The sequence below is a fragment of the Peromyscus leucopus genome, chromosome 8b (assembly GCF_004664715.2).
Source record: "Peromyscus leucopus breed LL Stock chromosome 8b, UCI_PerLeu_2.1, whole genome shotgun sequence".
Lineage (NCBI taxonomy): Eukaryota > Metazoa > Chordata > Mammalia > Rodentia > Cricetidae > Peromyscus > Peromyscus leucopus.
In genome coordinates this window covers 71,175,429-71,194,931 of record NC_051086.1, presented here as the reverse complement: position 1 = coordinate 71,194,931, position 19,503 = coordinate 71,175,429, and the positions used below count along the sequence as shown (strand labels likewise).

The window sequence follows — 19,503 nt, the reverse complement described above, 5'->3', positions numbered from 1 at the left end:
TTCAATGCAAGCGTGGGAAAGGCCCAACGTCAACCGGTCAACTGCACACACGGTCAGGTCTTTCAGCCTAGTCTCCGGCTCCGAACCCAGGGAACTTGGAGTTGTCCTGCTAACCCTGCTCCATGCTGCTGCCTCCCACAGCCGGCTTGCTCTGCAGCGGCAAAGCTCCACGAGAGCAGATGCCGTCTCCAAAAGGGCCCGCTCACCTAAGTCTTCTCAGCCCAGGCTTTAAATGCCCCACGGCGGCGAGTGGGGAGGGTGAGGCTCTGGTTTGCTTGGATGATCCCAGCCCCTGGCTCCTGGGCTGTTAAAATGGATCACATTTACATTCACAACGGAAAAACTGTGAGGGATGGGTCTGTGCTTCAATAAAGAAACAATAGATGGAACACAGGGTGGTTGTCCTTAGAAATTACATCAGGAGGAAGCAGATAAAATTATTCAAGTCGCCAGCCAACTCGGGTGCTCAGTCTATCCTCAGAAGCTATGGGGTGTGGGGTGGGGGACTAACACCAGGCCAAAGAGGCAATAGCCAAGAAAGGCTCGTGTTGGAAACAGCCCAAAAGCTCCAGCAGGACTTCTGACAGCCTTTGACCACAGCTCTGATTCCTTGTCCATGGGGTGGCCCTGGGGAAGAGGCCTGCTTTCGGGGGACTGTTTAATGATTTGCCAGCAAAGAACAAGGCAAACAGACTGCTGGCAGCTGCGTGGATGCAACAGGAGAGTAACTGTGTTATTCCCACTCACAGAATAACCTTCCAGACAGGGAATAAAGAAGAACGTGAGATGGTGTTGGGAAAGCCCGGGGTGTGGATGCCACTGAGGCTCAGCATTTCATAGGGTCTCTGGCATGTATCATAGCATTCATACCAGCTAGTGTTTCCATCTTCTGAACATTTCAATGACATCGAATAACTTCTCTGCAGCTCTCAGGAACTCAAAGTAACATATATAAGACGTTTTTACTTATTTATCAATCCCTAAGATAGCTGTTTTGAAAATGTGTGTGTGTGTGTGTGTGTATGTGTGTGTGTGTGTATGAGTGTGTATGTGTGTGTGTGTGTGTGTATGAGTGCTCACAGAGGCCAGGGGTGTTAAACCCCCTTTGGAGCTGGAGCCACGGGTGCCCTGTGGGCTGCTTGGTACTGGGAATTGAACCTGGCTCTTAATCTTTGAGACATCTCTCCAGCCCTGTAGGTTTTGTCTGTTTGTTTTTTGTTTTGTTTTGTTTTTCGAGACAGGGTTTCTCTGTGCAGCTTTGTACCTTTTCCTGAAACTCATTTGGTAGCCCAGGCTGGCCTCAAACTCACAGAGATCTGCCTGGCTCTGCCTCCCGAGTGCTGGGATTAAAGGCGTGCGCCACCACCGCTCGGCTGGTTTTTTTTTTTTTTTTAAAGATTTATTTATTTATTATGTATACAGCATGTATGACTGCAGGCCAGAAGAGGGCACCAGATCTCATTACAGATGGCTGTGAGCTGCCATGTGGGTGCTGGGAATTGAACTCAGGTCCTCTGGATGAGCAGCCAGTGCTCTTAACCTCTGAGCCATCTCTCCAGCCCCTGTCTGGTTTGTTTTGTTTTTAAGATTTATTTATTATGTATACAGTGTTCTGTTTGCATGTATCCCTGCAGGCCAGAAGAGGGCACCAGATCTCATTACAGACGGTTGTGAACTGGGAATTGAACTCAGGACCTCTGGAAGAGCAGTGAGTGCTCTTAACCACTGAGCCATCTCTCTGAACCCAAAAAAATATGTCGTCCTTAACTCATGTGTACAGAAGTACATGTGGGGACTGGAGAGCTGGCCTAGGAGTCAGGGCACTGGCCGCTCTTGCAGAGGACCTGGGCTCAGCTCCCAGCACCACACGGTGGCTAAATAAGTACCTGTCATGCCAATTCCAGTTCCAGAGGAGCTCGTGCCCTTTTTCTGGCCTCTCAGAACCTGCATGCAGGGTGAACCAGAGATGCTTACCCATATATCTTTTTCTTTCTTTCTCTCTCTGTCTTTCTTTCTTTCTTTCTTTCTTTCTTTCTTTCTTTCTTTCTTTCTTTCTTTCTTTCTTTCTTTCTTTTGTATAATGGGAGAGTTTTGTTGTATACTAAATTCCTTTTTCTTTTCTTTCTTTTTTTAAATAATTTATTTTTTATTTTTATTACACGTGCATTGGTGTTTTGCCTGCATATTTGTGTGAGGAAGTCAGATCCCCCTGGAGTTACAGGCAGCTGTGAGGAGACATGAGGGTGCTGGGAGCTGAACCCGGGACCTCTACAAGAGCAGCTCGTGTTCTTAACCACTGAGCCATCTCATCAGTCCCCTTCTTTTCTCTTCCTTCCTTCCTTCCTTCCGTTCTTTCTTTTTCTTTTTTCTTTTCTTTTTCCTTCTTGTCTTTTGAGACGGGGATTCTCTGTGTAATCCTGGCTGTTCTGGAACTCCCTTTGTAGACCAGGCTGGCCTCAAACTCACAGAGCTCCGCCTGCCTCTGCCTCCCGAGTGCTGGGGTTAAAGGCGTGCACCACCATGCCTGGCAAATTCCTTTTTGTTTGTCTTCCCACAGACTTTTCCCAATCTCCTTACTCTACAGACCAGGGGACAAATTTAATCTTACAACGCTTTTTGCCCCAACTCCTCAAAACAGGGTCCTTCTCTAACCGGCTCTTACTCCCTAGATGTAAGCACTTTCCCATTTATTTCCCTAGATCCATCTATTTAAAATTCTTGGAGAACAGAAGTCTTTCGATCTCCTGGAGCTGGGGTTGTAGGAGATTATAAACCACCTGGATGGATGCTCAAAAATTGAACTTGGGTCCTCTAAAAGTACATGCTCTTAACCACTCCGCCTCCCCAGCCCTATTCAAAATCCTGAAGTGACTATTAGTATTAATCAGCATTCCATCACAGCCCCTCCCTTTAGTCACTTCCTCTAGGAGAGTACCTGATTATAGTAGGTACTCAATAAAATGTTAGTCATGTTCTCCTTCCTGCAAAGTACATCCTGAGCTCCTTAGTGTCAGAGTTATGGTCTCCTCATGGCCTGCATAATGCCAAGCACAAGCAGGAGTCGGGGAATGAACGCTAAGTCACATTTTAACAAGCAAATAGGGGATGTGTTTGGTGACTGCATTTTCATTTGATCAGGGAATAACTATTTTCAGATTCCTGCGTTCTCTTCAGAAACCTTGTACAAATCTCCCCAACACTCCACAGTGGCATCTGGCCCTGCTCTCCAACCCCCCCACCCCCAGTGCTAGGATACAAGCACCTGCATGATGTCTAGCTCTACATATGCCCTATAAACTCCAAGTCACAGATGTTTGACCTTATAAAAAGGGGAAGTTCTCATCCTTCCGTTTACCCATCATGCCTAAGCCTCCTCTATGGCGCTAAAGAAGACTCACCTTTTCCAGAGAAATCTTCCTCCTTAGAATCAGTTCCGGGAATCAAGAAACATTCCAACCCCCGATGCCTCTACCCTCCTCCCCCGCCAAAGGAACAGCTCAGCGCACCGAGGACAAAGTCAGTTATAAGTTTACCACAGCCCAGTATAAGCATTCGTACAAACAAGGTCTTAAAGCCACATGTCAATAGCACGGGGAATGCACATTCACAGAGCTGCACATTGAGGATTGTGGAACATATGCACAGACTAATTTGTCCTCTCCTTCATGGCTTTGGGAATATGCTCTCTTGTCATCTGGGGCCCTGATGTGAGGCAGAGGCAGGAGGATCTCTGTGAGTTTGAAGCCAGCCTGGTCTACAGAGTGAGTTCCAGGACAGCCAAGGCTACACAGAGAATCCCTGTCTAGAAAAACCAAAAAATAAAAAAGGGGAGAAAACATCCCTTTCACGTGCCCTGAAGAAGCGCTTGCTCTCATGGGGACTGGTTAGCTTTATAGCTGGCTGAATGTTCCCGGTGAACTTCAACCCTTACCTAGATTTTATGACGATCAGGCCCAGTGGTCTGCACAGAGAAGTTCTGGGAACATTCAGAGTCATTTCAGTCCCAGTACTATTCTGTATTGTTTTCTGAGTAGGTCTTTTTGCTTCCTTCTGAGAGATGCGTTAATTTCTTTTCTCTATCCTTTATACTCGGAAAAGTCGATACATATGAAGGCCATGATGACCACTACTGTTCTTTGTTTCAGCTTCCTGGGAGGCTCCCGATCAGCTTCCAGCCCTCTCCGTCCCTGAGGGTGTCTGCAGCCTACCTCACCCCAAAGGCACACGTATGTTCAACTATTCCAAACATCCCTTGGCTCGGCCTTTGTAGACTATGAGCTCTTTGTCATTTCCTAATTGCTGGGCACGGACAGTTACGGGACACTGAAAAGATAGTAAGTGCTGATAAATGGAAGAAGACTCCTCTCGGTTACCAAATTGGCACTGCATACAAGTTCCTGTTGCCATTGGTCAGGAGACTCAGAGAACTGCCGTGGGCACACTGAGTGGGTAGGAGCAGTGTTGGAGAGCCAGGGAGGGGAGCCAAATTCCTAGGCTGGAGAGGTCACAGGGCAGCTCGGATCAATACAGCACTTTTGATCTGCACAGTTATCAAGGTCCAAAGCATCACTCCCCCTTCTCACTGGCTAATGGAACTCTTTACCCTAAATTAAGATGATTATTTCGCTTTGATGTCGCTTTTATACTTGCAAAGTGTTTTATAATCCTTCATTAGCTGTTTTATTCTCTTCTCGTTAGCATTAGCATTACCTCAAGAGACAAGAGAGGGCGCTGAGCCTGTGGCCTGAACCCTGGCCACAGACTTCACAGACTCCAGCTGATGGAGACTTGGTGGCCCTCAGGAGGAAGTGTGCCTGCCGTAAAAGAGCCAAAATCTTTACAAGGGTTTTCTTGGAGGGGGAGAGAGACCCAAAGACCAACTAGTCTCCAAGGACTTGATAAACGCCAGAGCATTGTCCTGTTCATTTCTTGGCAATAAAATCGGGAGTTCTCACTAGCTCAAATTAAAAGTGTGGCGACTAAATAAGTCTTTAATAGGAAAACAGTCCTCTTGATTGACTAACTGCCTCCATAAACGGGGCTGAGAATGGAGAACAAAGCAAGTGTCTGCATCTAATCGTGTCCTTTGTTTCTCAAGAAAAGGGCTCTGCCCTGACTCACTGTGACAGGCGGCTCCGCTAGCTAGCACCTCTTTCTCTTCTGACTGCCCCCCATTTGCTCTGGTTTCCTTTCTTTTCTTCCTTTGCCGCTTGTCTAATACATACACATTTCCTAAGAACATATTCTCTCATCTCTATGCCCTCTCTTCTGGAGTTCCTATACACTCCAGTATTTCCAGATAATTCCTAAATCAGGTCTCTGAAGTCAGATTGGCCTGGTCTTTCATAGGCCCATTAGACACCATTTCTTTGTTGTCTTAATGGTACCCCCAAACTCAAATATATGGAACCAAATATCACTTTCTGCAGCATGCAACTCTAAGCTAATAACCATTTTTGTTGTTATTATTGTTTTGTTTTGTTTTTCCTGAGACAGGGTTTCTCTGTGCAGCTTTGGTGCCTATCCTAGAACTTGCTCTGTAGACTAGGCTGGTCTCGAACTCACAGAGATCCACCTGCCTCTGCTCCTAAGTGCTAGGATTAAAGGCATGAGCCACCACCACCCGGCATTGTTGTTTTGTTTTTTCAGACAAGGTTTCTCTGCATAGCCCTGGGTGTCCTGGAACTCACTCTGTAGACCAGGCTGGTCTCGAACTCAGAGACTTATTTGCCTCTGCCTCCTGAGTCCTGGGATTAAAGGTGTGCACCACCGCCACTGCCACCACCACCTGGCGCCAATAGCCCTTCTTATCTGACTTTGTTAGGGTCACCACACCCAGAGTCACTATGAATCCTTGCTGTATCTAATAACTAGTCTTAGAAAACTACCTTCTCTGTCCCTGGCGTTAGAGGCATTAAAGCAGACTTCTAACTAGCCTCTCATCATTCCAACTCTCTCTGTGAATCCTGGTAGAACAATATTCTAAACAAAATGCTAATCATATCATTGTTCTGTTCAGATACCAACAATCTTCTGAATTAAATCCAGACTCCTTGGCCTATCAAATCGAGGTATGTTATACAGCCTTTGGAAGCAGTAACTTGGTTTTGCATTTCAGTGCCGGCACTTGTAAGATGTGAGTGATCTGTCTTATCTGAATCTTTAGCAGAAAATGGGAAAACAGGGCTAGAGAGATGTTCTGACAGTTAAGGAGTGTGGATTGCTCCTGCAGAGTCTGACCTAACTCTGGTGTTGGACAGCTTACCCAGCTCAAGGGAGGTCCAGTGCTCTGCTCTCAGAGGGCATCCACACTCACATCCACGTACCCAAACACATACAGACAATTAAAAATACAGTTAATCGGTTAGATGTGCTGGTCGAGCCTTTAATCCCAGCATGGAAGAGAAAGAAGCAGGTGGAGCTCTGTGAGTTCAAGGCCAGCCTACTCTACATAGTGAGTTCCTGGCCTGAAATAATAATAATAAATGGCCGGGCGGTGGTGGCACACACCTTTAATCTTAGCACTTGGGAGGCAGAAGCAGGTGGATCTCAGTGAGTTCGAGGCCAGCCTGGTCTATAGAGTGAGTTCCAGGACAGCCAGGACTGTTACACAGAGAAGCCCTGTCTCAAACAATAACAACAACAACCAAAACAAAACAAAACGCTAGTAGTAATATATTTTAAAAGAGGACAATGTCTAAAAAGATCGGTGTAGAGATGAAATCACACGTTTAAAATCCTAGTCATTCCCACACAGAGTATCAACACAGTATTTCTACTCATCTTGCCAGGGGCAAGCCCATTCTCTCCCAAATGCACTGGCTGTCCAAAACAAATAGCGTTACATCTCTCACAATCTCTTGGAAGAGGCGTCCTTACCATTCTATAACACATGCAAATCCATCCAACTCAGCCTTCACGGATACGTGCGAGTACCACTTCTTTCCTGGAAAAATCTCTTCTTTAAAGAAATGTCCCAAATGTCTGGTTGTGTCCTTCTAGTATATAATAATTTTTGTTTTCTGAATAACATGAGAGTATAATTTCTGGGAAGGCTTGTCTTCATAGCTCACAAAGCACAATGTCTTAACAGAACGATCCATAAATGTATGCTTTATTGACATTAAAAGCTTGAGATTTCGGTCTCCCAAGAGTGTGTTTGTCTGAATGACACACAAGCACTTTTTAAAATGGCAGACAACTGAAAGAGAAGCTCAGGGAGCCTGGGATTAAATCCATTCCTACTTCAGCCAACAGGAACTGTCCAGACCTTCTTCCTACTTAAGACACAGTAAGCTGGCTACTGGGTGAGCCACAGAAACCCATCTGCATACTTTTACTTTATTTTACTTTGTGTGTCAAGGTCAGAGGTCAATGTTGGGTCTCTTCCTTGGTTACTCACCACCTTATTTTTTGAAACAACATTTCTCACTGAATCTGGAGCTAGACTGGCTTTCAGTGAGCTCCGAGAATTTACCTCTCTCAGCTCCTTCCTACACCTCACTCACTTTCCGCTGCTGACTTCCAGATGCATGCTGCTGCATCCAGCTTTTCACCTGGGTGTGGGACCCACATTCAGGTTCCTACACTGGTGGGGAGTCTTTTTCCCAACCCAGCCATCTCCCCAGCTCCATCTGAATACATTCACAATTAATTTTTTTTAGATTTACTTATGTGTATGAGTGTTCTGCTTGCATACACATATGTGTTCTATGTGTGTGTCTGGTGCCCATGAAAGTCAGAAGAGGACATCGGGTCCCCTGGAACTGGAGTTTGGATGGTTATGAACAACCATGTAGGGTTTGGGTACTGAACCCAGTCCTCTAGAATAGCAACAAGTGCCTGTAACTACTGAGCCGTCTCTCCAGTTAGTCTCCCCCATTTGAATGCATTTAAATTTGAACATACTTGTCATAGAAATGAGCAAGACAAATCCCACGACACCTGTGTTGGGAATCAACCTCTATCAGGCTGACAAGGACTCCACCCACAAGGAGAGAAGCCTCTAGCAGCCATATAGTTCATGGTTCTGCTGGTGGCTCAGTGAAGACATGAGTCTACCTTCCTCTGGCCTCCTTCCAATACTTTCCTCTTGGCCCAGTTAACAAGTGGGTAATTAGATGACATCAGCCATCATGGAGTGGCTGGAACATAAGGTGGCCTCACAGTGCCATATAATGTGGCACCAAGTTCCTGAATCATCAACCACAGGTGCATTGACGCCCCGCCCCCACGACATCCCTGCTTCATAAACGCCGCCTTATCTGCCACGTCTGTTGACACTGTGACCACACCGAGGGCACTTTCCTTGCTCTTCTCGGTGTTTGCTCTCTGCTCGGGTGGGTACCCCTGTGTGGATGCCTGTGAACAAGCTCTTAGGGTGGAAGGCTGACTCCCGGTCACCAGACTGTGCCAATGTCCTCAGGTAGGCCGGCCTCAGAGAACAGCAGCGGATCTAATTGCTAAGGCGACACCTAGCTGGAACACTTCAAAAGCTCAATCCCCCTTCCTAGCTAAACAATTAACTAAGGTCTGTCACTGGGCCACTACCAGGCCTGGGCATTATCAGACCTGGGTCTGAAGCTGCCTTTCTCCCCAAAATAACAGTGGCCACATTTTCCTCCAAACCCTGGGAGGATCAATGGTGCACAGAGTTCTTTGTCAAGATACGGGGAATCCCTTGATGTGACCCCTGAGCACTAGAGTGGGCAGACATGCATAGAGACGTCCCTTGTGAATGCAACAGAATGGTACTGAACTATGGCCTCTTATAAAGTTGGCAAGCATTTGATGAGCAACTACTTTCTTCCTCAAATTATGCTGGGTTGCACTCAGGAACCACAGTCTCCTTGAGGAGACCACATACGACACTCAAGGCCAATGCTTATGTGAAGGGGTATGTTATCCAGTACTACACTCTGGTGCAGCCAATAGGCCCTGTGGACTGTGAGGGCCTTCAAATAGCTCTTAAAGAGGGCACGGTTTGGATAGGAGAAAAAATAGCCATGTTGCGGGGAAAGAAAAAAGCAGGATCTGGTCTATGGACACCTTTCAAATGAGTGTTTTGGAACTTCTTAGTTTCAGCCTTGAGATGAAATGAAGAACTAGGTGAGGGAAGTGACTTCATGGTCTGTTTCTCTCAGGTCTTCAAAGAACAGGGAGACTTGTCTGACTGAAAACCAGATCTGACAGCGTCTTAGCTAGACCTCTGAGACGGCTTAGCAGGTAAAGCCATTTGCCATGTAGGCCTGGCTACCTGAGCCTGATTCCCAGAGTCCTCAAGTGGAAGGAGAGAGCCGACTCCAAAGCTGTCCTCTGACCTACACACACCTGCTGTGGTGTGTGTACATCTGCACACACACACACACACACACACACACACACATTCTCACAATTACTCACACACTGTCACAGTCATACACACACATTCACACACACACTCACATATTCTCACAATTACTCACACACTCTCACAGTCATACACACACATTCACACACACACACACACACTCAGTAGTAATAATAAGAATGAATAATAAGTAATTTCTAGAGTTTGGAGAGCTGAGAGAGGACCACCACTGTGAAGGCTACTTGAAAGTGAAGAGTGAGAGCTTGCTGTGCAGAGTCAGAGACTCTGGAGCACGCCATTCTAAATGGGATGTCTTCATCAAAGCCCTCCCCTCAGGGCCCCAGGATCTGTGTGGAAGAGGAGGCAGAAAGATTGTAAGAACCAGAGGTGATGGCGGACTCCAAGGAAACAGTGTCTTCCCGATACAGCAGGGCTGCTGCACACAGGGATGCACAGTCTGTGGTAGCATGCCCACAACCTGCTCAGGCTCAAGCCGAATGGGGGCCCAGCTCTGAGAGGAAGAAGTAGACAAGGGCTCCCACCCCTAACTGAGAAGCTGTGTGTAATGACCAACTGCTGGCCAGGGAAAAGTTCGTTTTCTCCAAGGGAGTCTCGCTGGGTGTATCAACCACACGTCAAAGCAGGCCCCACGCTCAGTAATCAGCCAACACAAAATGAATTGAATGGTATTTTTTTGTAGACTTTTTGTCTCATTTTGCTTTATTTGGGTATTTTTTTGTCCTATTGGTCTTTTGCTTGTATATTTTGGTTTCCATTTTTGTGGGTGTTTTGGATGTTTCTTGGGTTTTTGTTTTTTATTTGTTTTTTTAAAGAAAGAGAAAGAGAGAGGGCAAGAAATTGGGGAGGTGGGGAGGACCTGGGAAGAGTTGGGGGAAGAAAAAGAATCCCGAGTTTGTCCTCCCATGTGAGGAAAAGACTAACTCTAAACTGCTGAACAAGAGGCACTTATAATCAAAACAGTATTGTGTAGGATGTTGTGGCTCATGCCTGCGATCCCAGCACTCTGCAGGCTGAGGCAGCAAGAGTGATCATGAGCTGGAGGCCAGCCTAAGCAACATAACGGGTTCAAGGCTAGCCTGGGGACATTCAGCAAAATTCTGTCCCAAACAAACAAACACCCCCTTCAAACAAACAAACAAACAAAACAACAAAGAACCCTTACTATTGTTACTCTGAAGATAAAAAAAAAAAAATAGTGGAATGAAGAAAAACTGGTGGGGGGCGGGTATGGGGGACAAAATGGCCATCCCAGGAACCCGGCTTGGCCCCGAGGGCTTGACCTCTGCCAGTGGCAGTTCTAAGGGTGAATCAGACGTTATGGAGGAAGTGCTGAAAGTATTTGCTGACAGACTGGACTCCAGGGATGAAGGAGAGGGAGGAGCTGATGTTCTAAACCTGAGATCTTGGTGGGGGCGATGTTCGCGCTCACTCCAGTAGCTCATCTACTAAAACTGGACCAATGCAGAGAAGGTGAGCATGGCCCCTGCGCAAGGATGACATGCACATTCGTGAAGCGTTCCATGTTTCCAGAAAAAAACAAAAGATGTTCCTTAACGAAGGGGGAAACTGAAAGTGGAAGCCAGCTTTGGACAGGGAAAAGCTTCGTCCGTCTTGAAGACACTGAACAGGAGATGATCACTTTAACCTGGTGGACGGCTGGAAATGAGAAGGGGAGCTTGAGCCAGGCATGGTGATTCACACTTACAACGCCAGGACTCAGGAGGGTGAAGCAGGGGGGTTGTGAGTTCGAGGTCAGCCTGGGCTATCTGGGCTACATGGTGAGTTCTAGGCCAACCTGGACTGCATAGCGGTGTCTCAACAACACCAAAGAATTAAGAGTTTATGAGTTTTCAAACACACTGTTTCTATCTTCAGACTGGCGGCAGGACGGAGCACTGTAAACGCTAAAATGAATATATGAACATGCTCAGGAGAAAAAAAATGCCAGAGAAGGAGCTTGTGGCTGGTTCTTGGTTCACCTGAGCTGGTTTCACCACCGGAAGTTCGGAGGGATGACACTGTTACCTGCTGTACCAGTGTGACCCGGACAGGCTCGGCTTTTCTTTCTTATTTTAAAATTTTAATGTAATTGATTTTGATGATGATGAATGTGTGTGTGTGTGTGTGTGTGTGTGTGTGTGTGTGTGTGTGTGTGTGTGAGAGAGAGAGAGAGAGAGAGAGAGAGAGAGAGAGAGAGAGAGAGAGAGCTCACATATCATGGTGCTCATGTGGAGGTCAGAGAACAACTTTGCGGATCAGTCTTCTCCCTCTTCCTTCATGAGGGTTCTGGGGACAGGACCCAGGGGACCAGGCTTGTAATATTGAACATCAAGTGCCTTTGCCCACTGAGCCTTCTCCCTGGCCCCAACTAGTTTTTGAACCTGGGTCTCCCCAAGTAGCTCTGGCTATTCTGGAACTCTATGTGGACCAAGCTGACCAGGAACTCTCGAGTGCTAAGGTTACAGGTACGCGCCACCATGCCCGGCCATCTGGTTGGTTTTAATATAACCTAATGCACAGGCTAAGGAGTTCACTAGCTCAGGAAAGTGAAACAGAAAAGTGAAAACTCCTGAAGGCAGGGCAAACTGGAAACCTCCTCTCTGAAGATGACCAAGAAACTGAGCAAGGACTGGTTCTTCTCTCTGCCACATTGCCAGTTCTGTAGACTAGTGAACAGTTTTTCCTCGAGCAAGTTCCCACCTGCTACCTGCTGTTTCCAAGTCAGTAAAAATATTTAATGCCTGGTGGTGGTAGGCAGGCAGCTGGTCTAGCCTCGGGCACGCAACCTTTCGGCTGCATCTTGTCTCTGCAAGCAAGACGAAATCTCCCACAACCGAGTGGTCACTTACGAAATATTAAAGCCAGTCTTTACTTAAACTTTGTTTGGCTGTTCTGGCCATGTGATGACAGCTGAAACAGTTAATGTCACAATGACTATAAGGCAGGAAGTGGCCCCGAGCGGTGTTTCTTAAGATGTAGACCGGAAACACCAACACCACCTGGGCAGTTTTCAGAAGAGCAAGTTTCAGGCGCTACATCAGACACAGCATGTCAGACATCCTTGAGGGGAGGCTCACTGGCTGCATTTTAGTAAAACTTCTAAAACTGATTCTGCTGGACAGTAAACCTGGATGACAGTGGCTGGAGGGACAAAACCATCCCAGGTATTTTCTCCACTCTACCCAGAAGAAAAGCAACCAGGGCGGGAAGCCAAAAGTCAAGATTGATCATGTCTCAAAAGGCAGTCTACATTCATGAAGAAAATTGGAGGCTTCCTCTGTTCCCTCCCCATTGCATTCAGTACGTGACCTCAGAACTAACCAGAGCACTGAGCCAGTCAGATAGCATGCCTCAGCGCTTCCTTATACATGGACCGTATGGAGTCTGTATTCTGTGATTCTGTTGCATAAATCGGATCTAGCACGTGCTTTCAAGTGACCACTCTCTGTCCGCCATGAACAACAGCTATGCTGAGCAAACCTGATTTGTCTGCTTTTGTGCCCATGCTCTTCTAAAGGGATGGATTTCTTCAAAGATCCAATGCCCACTTTTCCCATCAAGTGGGGGAAATTCTAGTCGTCTCAGATGAAAGGAAGGACACTCCGGCTCATCCTCAGCAAGTCAGTGAGCTGGAGGCTCAGCCCAGGATGGACACTGATGCTGAACATCCTGTCTCTGTCTCTCTCTGTCTCTGTCTCTATCTCTCAATCACTCACTCACATACACACACATTTACTGAGTACACCACAGGGCAGTGATCTCTCTCTCTCTCTCTCTCTCTCTCTCTCTCTCTCTCTCTCTCACACACACACACACACACACACACATACACACACACAGTGGTCTCTCTCTCTCACACACACACACTCGTTTACTGAGTATACAACAGGGCAGTGGTCACACACACACACACACACACACACACACAAGTTTACTGAGTACACCAAAGGCTGTGGGCTGGGCATTAACAATAACACTGTCAGCAGCTCTAACTTCTTTTTTATCCCAGTTCCTCAAAGCTACCTTCAGAATCAGCACAGAAAATCCAGATGGAGAGAAACAGACAAACCTCAAATCCAAAGTAAATAAGATGATGACCCAGAGATGTGAGCAAACTGCAAAGTAAACAACTGAAATTGAAGGCGTGGGGTCAGTAGCTGTAGGTCTAAGGCAGCCTCTGCCTTATCCTGGAAGAATGTCTTATGACTCTCTCACATGTCTAATTCCCTCTAGTTGAGGGGAGTGAGGCACATGCTAAAACACTGTTTCATAGAGGAAGAGTTCAGCTGCTTACACCTGAGATCTTTGTAGAAGGGGCAAAACCTGGACGTGACGTTCAGCTTGAATGATACTGAGGTGGAATTTTATTCCACGTTTACTTAAAACCTATGGCCAGGCTAGGCACGTAGCTGGGTTGGTGAGTGCTTACACAGCATGGAGGAGGGCCTGGGCTTGATTCCCCAGACCAAACAAACCAGACATGGTGGTTCATCCTACAGTTCCAGAACCGGGATGTGGAGGCAGGAAGATCAGAAGCTCAAGATCATGCTGTAGACTCTCAAAAACAAAACAAAACAAAACAAACAAAAAACTATGGTCTAATCTAAATTCTAGTACTTGGCTTTATCAAATAAACTGTTTCTGCCAACATTAGCTTTTATATTTAAACATCTTCAAAAACACTAACCAGGGGAGGGTTTTCTGCACTAGGCATGGTGGCCCACCACAACAGTACCAGCCTTTTGGGCATAGGTAGGGCTGCCTTAAGTTCAAGGCTACCTTGGGCAATACAGAGTTCCAAGTCGGCCTAGGCTACAGTGTGAGACTAAAAAACGAAGAGATGAGGCAGGGGCAAAACACTTTGATAAAGTGTTTGGTCTTCCTGTGCCATTTTTAGGGTTCAGAACACTCGGTGGGAAAACAGGCCTCAGAACTGTACCTCCACAAAACTCTAGCGCATTCTCTGAAGGCTGAGACAAGGCCAGTCTTGAGGCAGCTCAACCTATAGAGTGCTCACTGTGCATGAACACAACCGTTGACTGCTCACCAGCAACACACACACACACACACACACACACACACATACACACACACACACACACACACACACACTGGGAGCGGTTGGCCATGCCTGTGCTCCCAGTGCTGGGGAGATAGAGGTCCGAGAATCAAGAGCTCAAGGTCATTCCCAGGCTGGACTAGGTGAGACCTGGTCTTAAAAAACAAACACACACCTCACAAGTTTAATGATTCCAGTTAAGTTCCGAAAACACTCAACTGCTCAGTGATTTTCATTAGAAAAAGGAAGGAAGTGAAAGAGAAACCATATTTTAAACACACTGAAAAATATTTTACTTTTCACAAGACTGCAAAGGGGTTTCCCCACCGCCCCTGTGTGCACTGCTGCCCTGGCTGTAGAAACCCACTGTACAGCACACTTGGCCACTTACCCCAAACGGGGACAGCTTATCTCTCCTAGAGATCTAGCACTGTCTTAAGGTCTCAGTCAGCAAGCACCTTCAGGGCAGGAATGTTGGTTATCTTCTGCTCCTGGTGGGGTGGGGGCTCCCTCCGGCAGCATTATGCCCTGAACTAGGGTCTGGGAATATTGAGCAACTGTGTAACTAGTAGGCACACGGACTACTCTGGAGATCAAACTCAGAATCAATGTGGACCAAAGGGGAGAGTGAACTGGGGCGGGGGAGGGGCCAAGGTTTGCAGACAGGAGTGGGGAAAAGCTGAGCGAGCCATGAGGTTTCTAATTCCTTCCCCACTGTTTGTTCCTGGTCTCGCTCCCCACACTTCTCCTTTCCAGACTCAGCCAGGTGCAAGACAAAAGGAAATGAATGGCTTGGTTATTGCTCCAATGCATACAGCTTGGAAGTCAGTCACTTGGAGAGGCCTCCATTATATGTTCCTGCATGTCCTGGGTCTTGGTGCTGTGCACAGAATACCACGGCTGCACTGCCATCGTGGAGGCCAATCCTGGACGCCTGGCTCCTGAGCAGGAGAGATGAAAGGCTTTTTCTAATGTAATAAAGGACGGCCTCTCGGTGCCGTTTGAACTGTTTACAGACTGAGTTAACGATTACAGGCAGTGTGTATCTTGGCCAAGTGCCCGAAATTCTTACCCACCCGTCAGATAGTATCAAAGAGCCCTTCCATGCCTGGCTGGAGTCCTTCCAAAGCACCTCACAGAGACGCCGACACAAAAGGAGTGTTCAGAACCTCTCTCTCTCTCTCTCTCTCTCTCTCTCTCTCTCCCTCACCCCTCCCTTGGTCCTTTCTACCTCCCTCCTTCTTCCCTTCTATTCCCCTCCCTTTCCTCCCTTCCCTCTCTCCTGGATGAGAGCAATATTGTCAGATCTGAGCATGAATTAGATGCTGAAGACATTGGCTATTCAGGACTGCATGGACAGAGCAAAGGGTGAAGGCCAGTCCTGGACCCAGGAGACTCAGATCACCTTTAAAGCACTTTAGGATGTATAGGTAAGAGTCTTTGCAACTGGCAGCCAGAGGAGGATAGGGTAGAGAAATAAGATCCTTGACATGAGACAAAAATCTCTACCATGCGCTATGGCAAACAGTCCCTAAGACAAAAGACCTAGAAGAATTGACCACGTATAGGACAGTGGACAGAGAGTGTAAAGCACAATATATAAGTTGTAAAAAAGAAAAGTAGTCGGATGGTGACACACGCCTTTAATCCCAGCACTTGGGAGGCAGAGCCAGGTGGATCTCTGTGAGTTCGAGGCCAGCCTGGTCTACAGAGCGAGATCCAGGACAGGCACCAAAAAAACTACAAAGAGAAACCCTGTCTTGAAAAACCAACAACAAAAAAAAGAAAGAAAGAATGAATGAATGAAAGAAAGAAACTTTAATGCCAGAAGAATAAAATAGGGAACGTCAAAACAAGAAAAAAAAAAAAAAGATAGCACAGCCTAGCATGGGCGATGCTTACCTATAGTCCTAGCACTTTGGAGGCTGAGACAGTATGATTGTTGCAAGTTCATTGCCAGCCAGGACTACACAGCAAGATCCCAGCTCAAACAAAAGGAGCCTGAGGTGGAGGTCCATATCTACAGTGTCTGCACTTGGGAAGTGCAGGTAGGTAGAGGCCAGGCAACATGAGACCTGGTCTCAAAAACAAAACAAAAGTAAATAAATGAGGGAGAATTCTCTAAGATGCCTCTTTAGTGGGATGAATTCTGAGAGACTGGATGGCATGCACCTGGGAGGATTATCGGAATGCTTTTTGGAAGCACACACTGAGTACAAACCATTTAACCAAGCGGGATCACAGATACCAGCCAGCCTATGACAGAAAAAGAGATCTAGCACCCACATGGGTGGAAAAGCCTTCTGGGTATACGGCCACCAAGGAACACTCAAACTAGGGAGCATCGAGTCTGCTCAATCTAGGCCAACTAAAGGAAGATGGAGGATTCTAGGATCTATAGGGTACCTATTGGTCCCCGAACACATTTGGAAGGGGAATGGATGACAGCCACTGCATCAAAGATACAGATATTTAAGGTCGACACGAGAGGCAGCTAGTTATACACTCAATGCAAAACTTCCTACCACAACGCTCTCAGAGGCGAGTGCCTGCTTTCAAAATTTAAGGAGAAATTACATGCTTCAAAAAAATTTTTTCATACACAAACTCATGTCGAAAACAGCTTTTCACCAAGCCACCTCAGAAGAAACTGGGGTTACAGCGCAATGGTAGAGTTCACACTCAGCACGGAACAGGCCCTGGGTTCCATTTTTAGCACCAGAGAAAGAGAAAAGAAATGAAACACACCGCCCTCTCTTTTATCTGTATGAGAACACAACCATCACTATTACACTAGGTTTAAGTGAGCGTCCTTTGTAGTTTCAATGGGATACACTGTCTCATTCTCCTGCACTAACTTGTTGGTAAATGTGCGGATTTTGGGAGCAGCTGGTGACCGACCCTGTGCCGCAGGAGACAGGCCCTCCTGTCAAGACTACTACTCTTCAAGTTATCTACCTGGAAGAGATAGATTTGGATTATTGGTTTTTTGGGTTTTTTGTTTTTTGTTTTCCAGATGGGAGTCTCACCAAGACCAAGTTGTCTCTGAGCTCCTTACGTAGTTGAGGATGACCTGGATTTCCTGATTCTTCTGCCTCTACCTCCCAAGTGCTGAAACTGCAGGCCGAGGCACCATGCCCTGTGTGTCATCATTATTTTTCATTAACGGATGGGACTTTTGAGGGTCCCCACAATGATTTATGCACCCTGCGCCAAACTACACTCAATGTAGCACACTCCTTTGTTTGCCTTTCTTTTTTTTTTTTTCCTCTTGATACTGGGAACTGAATGCAGGGCTTCGTGCATGCCAAGCACATGCTCTATCCCTTAGCCATTCCAGAACTCAGTGTGTATGACTTGGACTGCAGCCCGTGAACAACACACCAATGGAAACCGTTGCACAATGGTGCTCTGAAGCACCCCCAACAGTCTCTGGACGCTTATCTGCTGGGGTACCTTCTTTCCCAGACGAAGGTCTCAGTTTGATTTTCAGAACATGAGAAGTCTTGGGTGCACTGGACTTGTGGAAACACTGAGTTGATGGTGAGCTTGACAGATTAAAACGAAGCCCTGTGAGGAGATGGTGAGTTCTAGAAGAAATCCCAGAGAATACCTTAGAATCTGGCCCCAGGTCAGTCTAGAAAGTAGCCTCAAAGAAGGATGCAAGCACCCCTCAAGTCTGAGACAATAGCACAGTGAATGAAGCAAAGTTGTGCTGTTGATTTTGTGCAGGTGGTGGGCCATCATCTAGAAAGTTACTTGAGAAACAGAAGAAGTCAAGTGAGCTAGAATGCGACACCATTGTAATTGTGAAATATGAAGAAACAAGATATTCAATAATCTTCCTCGCATGGTGTGTACTTACCACCCCACTGCTCAGAGCCCCCACTTTTAGACAGATTAGTACACAAGAGTTCAAAGAGGCCTAACAAAAGACAGGACTCGGGCCAACGATCCACTGGGGATGGGCAAAGGACTTCAGAGACTATCAACAGAAGGGCACAGTACGGCAGCTACTTCTCCACCAAGAGGGCTGCCCCGGATGCACTGGCACCGCCCAGAGGCCAGCTGTGTTTGAACTTTAGGACTATTGGGGGGAAAATAACCCTTTCCATGCTCCTCTCTTTTCTCCTCTGGAGCTGGGAAAATCCACGGAGGTACAGCGGCTCACCTATATTTACCGATAGTCCACCTTACCTAGGAAGCTGAAACTCTATCACAGATTCTCCCAAGTGGGGCATGTGCTGCATGGGCAAGTGTAGCAGGAGAAAAACAGGACTCCTTATCAGTGCTCCATAGAATGGCTTTGCTCGGACAGATTGGCAATATATGAAAAAAGATAAGATACGCTGATTTCCTTCTTCACAAGACTGCTACTGCAGCCTCGTTCGGCCTTTGGGAACTAGCAAACCAACAAATATTAAGCAGGATCTTCAGTTATGTTGGAGAAAACAGTTTAAGGCACTGGCTTAGCAAAAGTCGAGAAGTCTGTGACGACCATCCCTGTCTACCCAGAGACTGTGGAAAGAATACAGTCCATACAGGCAGTCTGGGGTAATGGTAAGTGTTCTGTTCTGTTAAACATACACCCATCTCAGGAAGCCAGACAACAGATCTAATTCCCTCCTGAGATGCATTTAAACCTACCAGCATAGCTACAACCCTGGAGCTACCCCTCTCTTGGGAAGGATAGTTTATTATTGCATACACTTGAGCTCCTGTAGATGGTCAGAATTCCCTGCTAAGTAAATCCATCATGGCAATAAAATCAGCAAGCTATAAAACACAAGAGTCGGAGATGTTTTTTTTGGAAGAGAGATTGCAACATCTCTCATTTTAAAGATCTAGTGTTAAACTTTAAAAAAAAAGTGCTGGTTCTACCGATGAAGAGAGAGAAATGTGGTTTGTCTAACTAGAACTGTTCTAGATTGCAGGCACTGCTGCTTAGAAACAGCTATCAGAAGCAGCTGCAGCCGAGTGCCTGTTTACACTATCATTTCACCACCGAGACGGAGAAAACCCCGGATGCTGCCACCTCAGATCTTCTCTGTCATGTTCTGTATTTTCTAATTTC

General features: G+C 46.6%; 1 protein-coding gene and 1 non-coding gene across 3 annotated transcripts in view; one reads left to right on the top strand and one right to left on the bottom strand.

Moving 5' to 3' along the window:
• The window catches only part of Rnf43 (ring finger protein 43), a 72,653-nt gene that overhangs the window by 29,936 nt on the left and 23,214 nt on the right, over nucleotides 1–19,503 (bottom strand). The gene's annotated exons all lie outside the window — the stretch shown is intronic.
• LOC114699298 lies at nucleotides 10,792–10,898 on the top strand. The gene has a single exon (XR_003735504.1). It is a non-coding gene; the product is annotated as a U6 spliceosomal RNA (small nuclear RNA).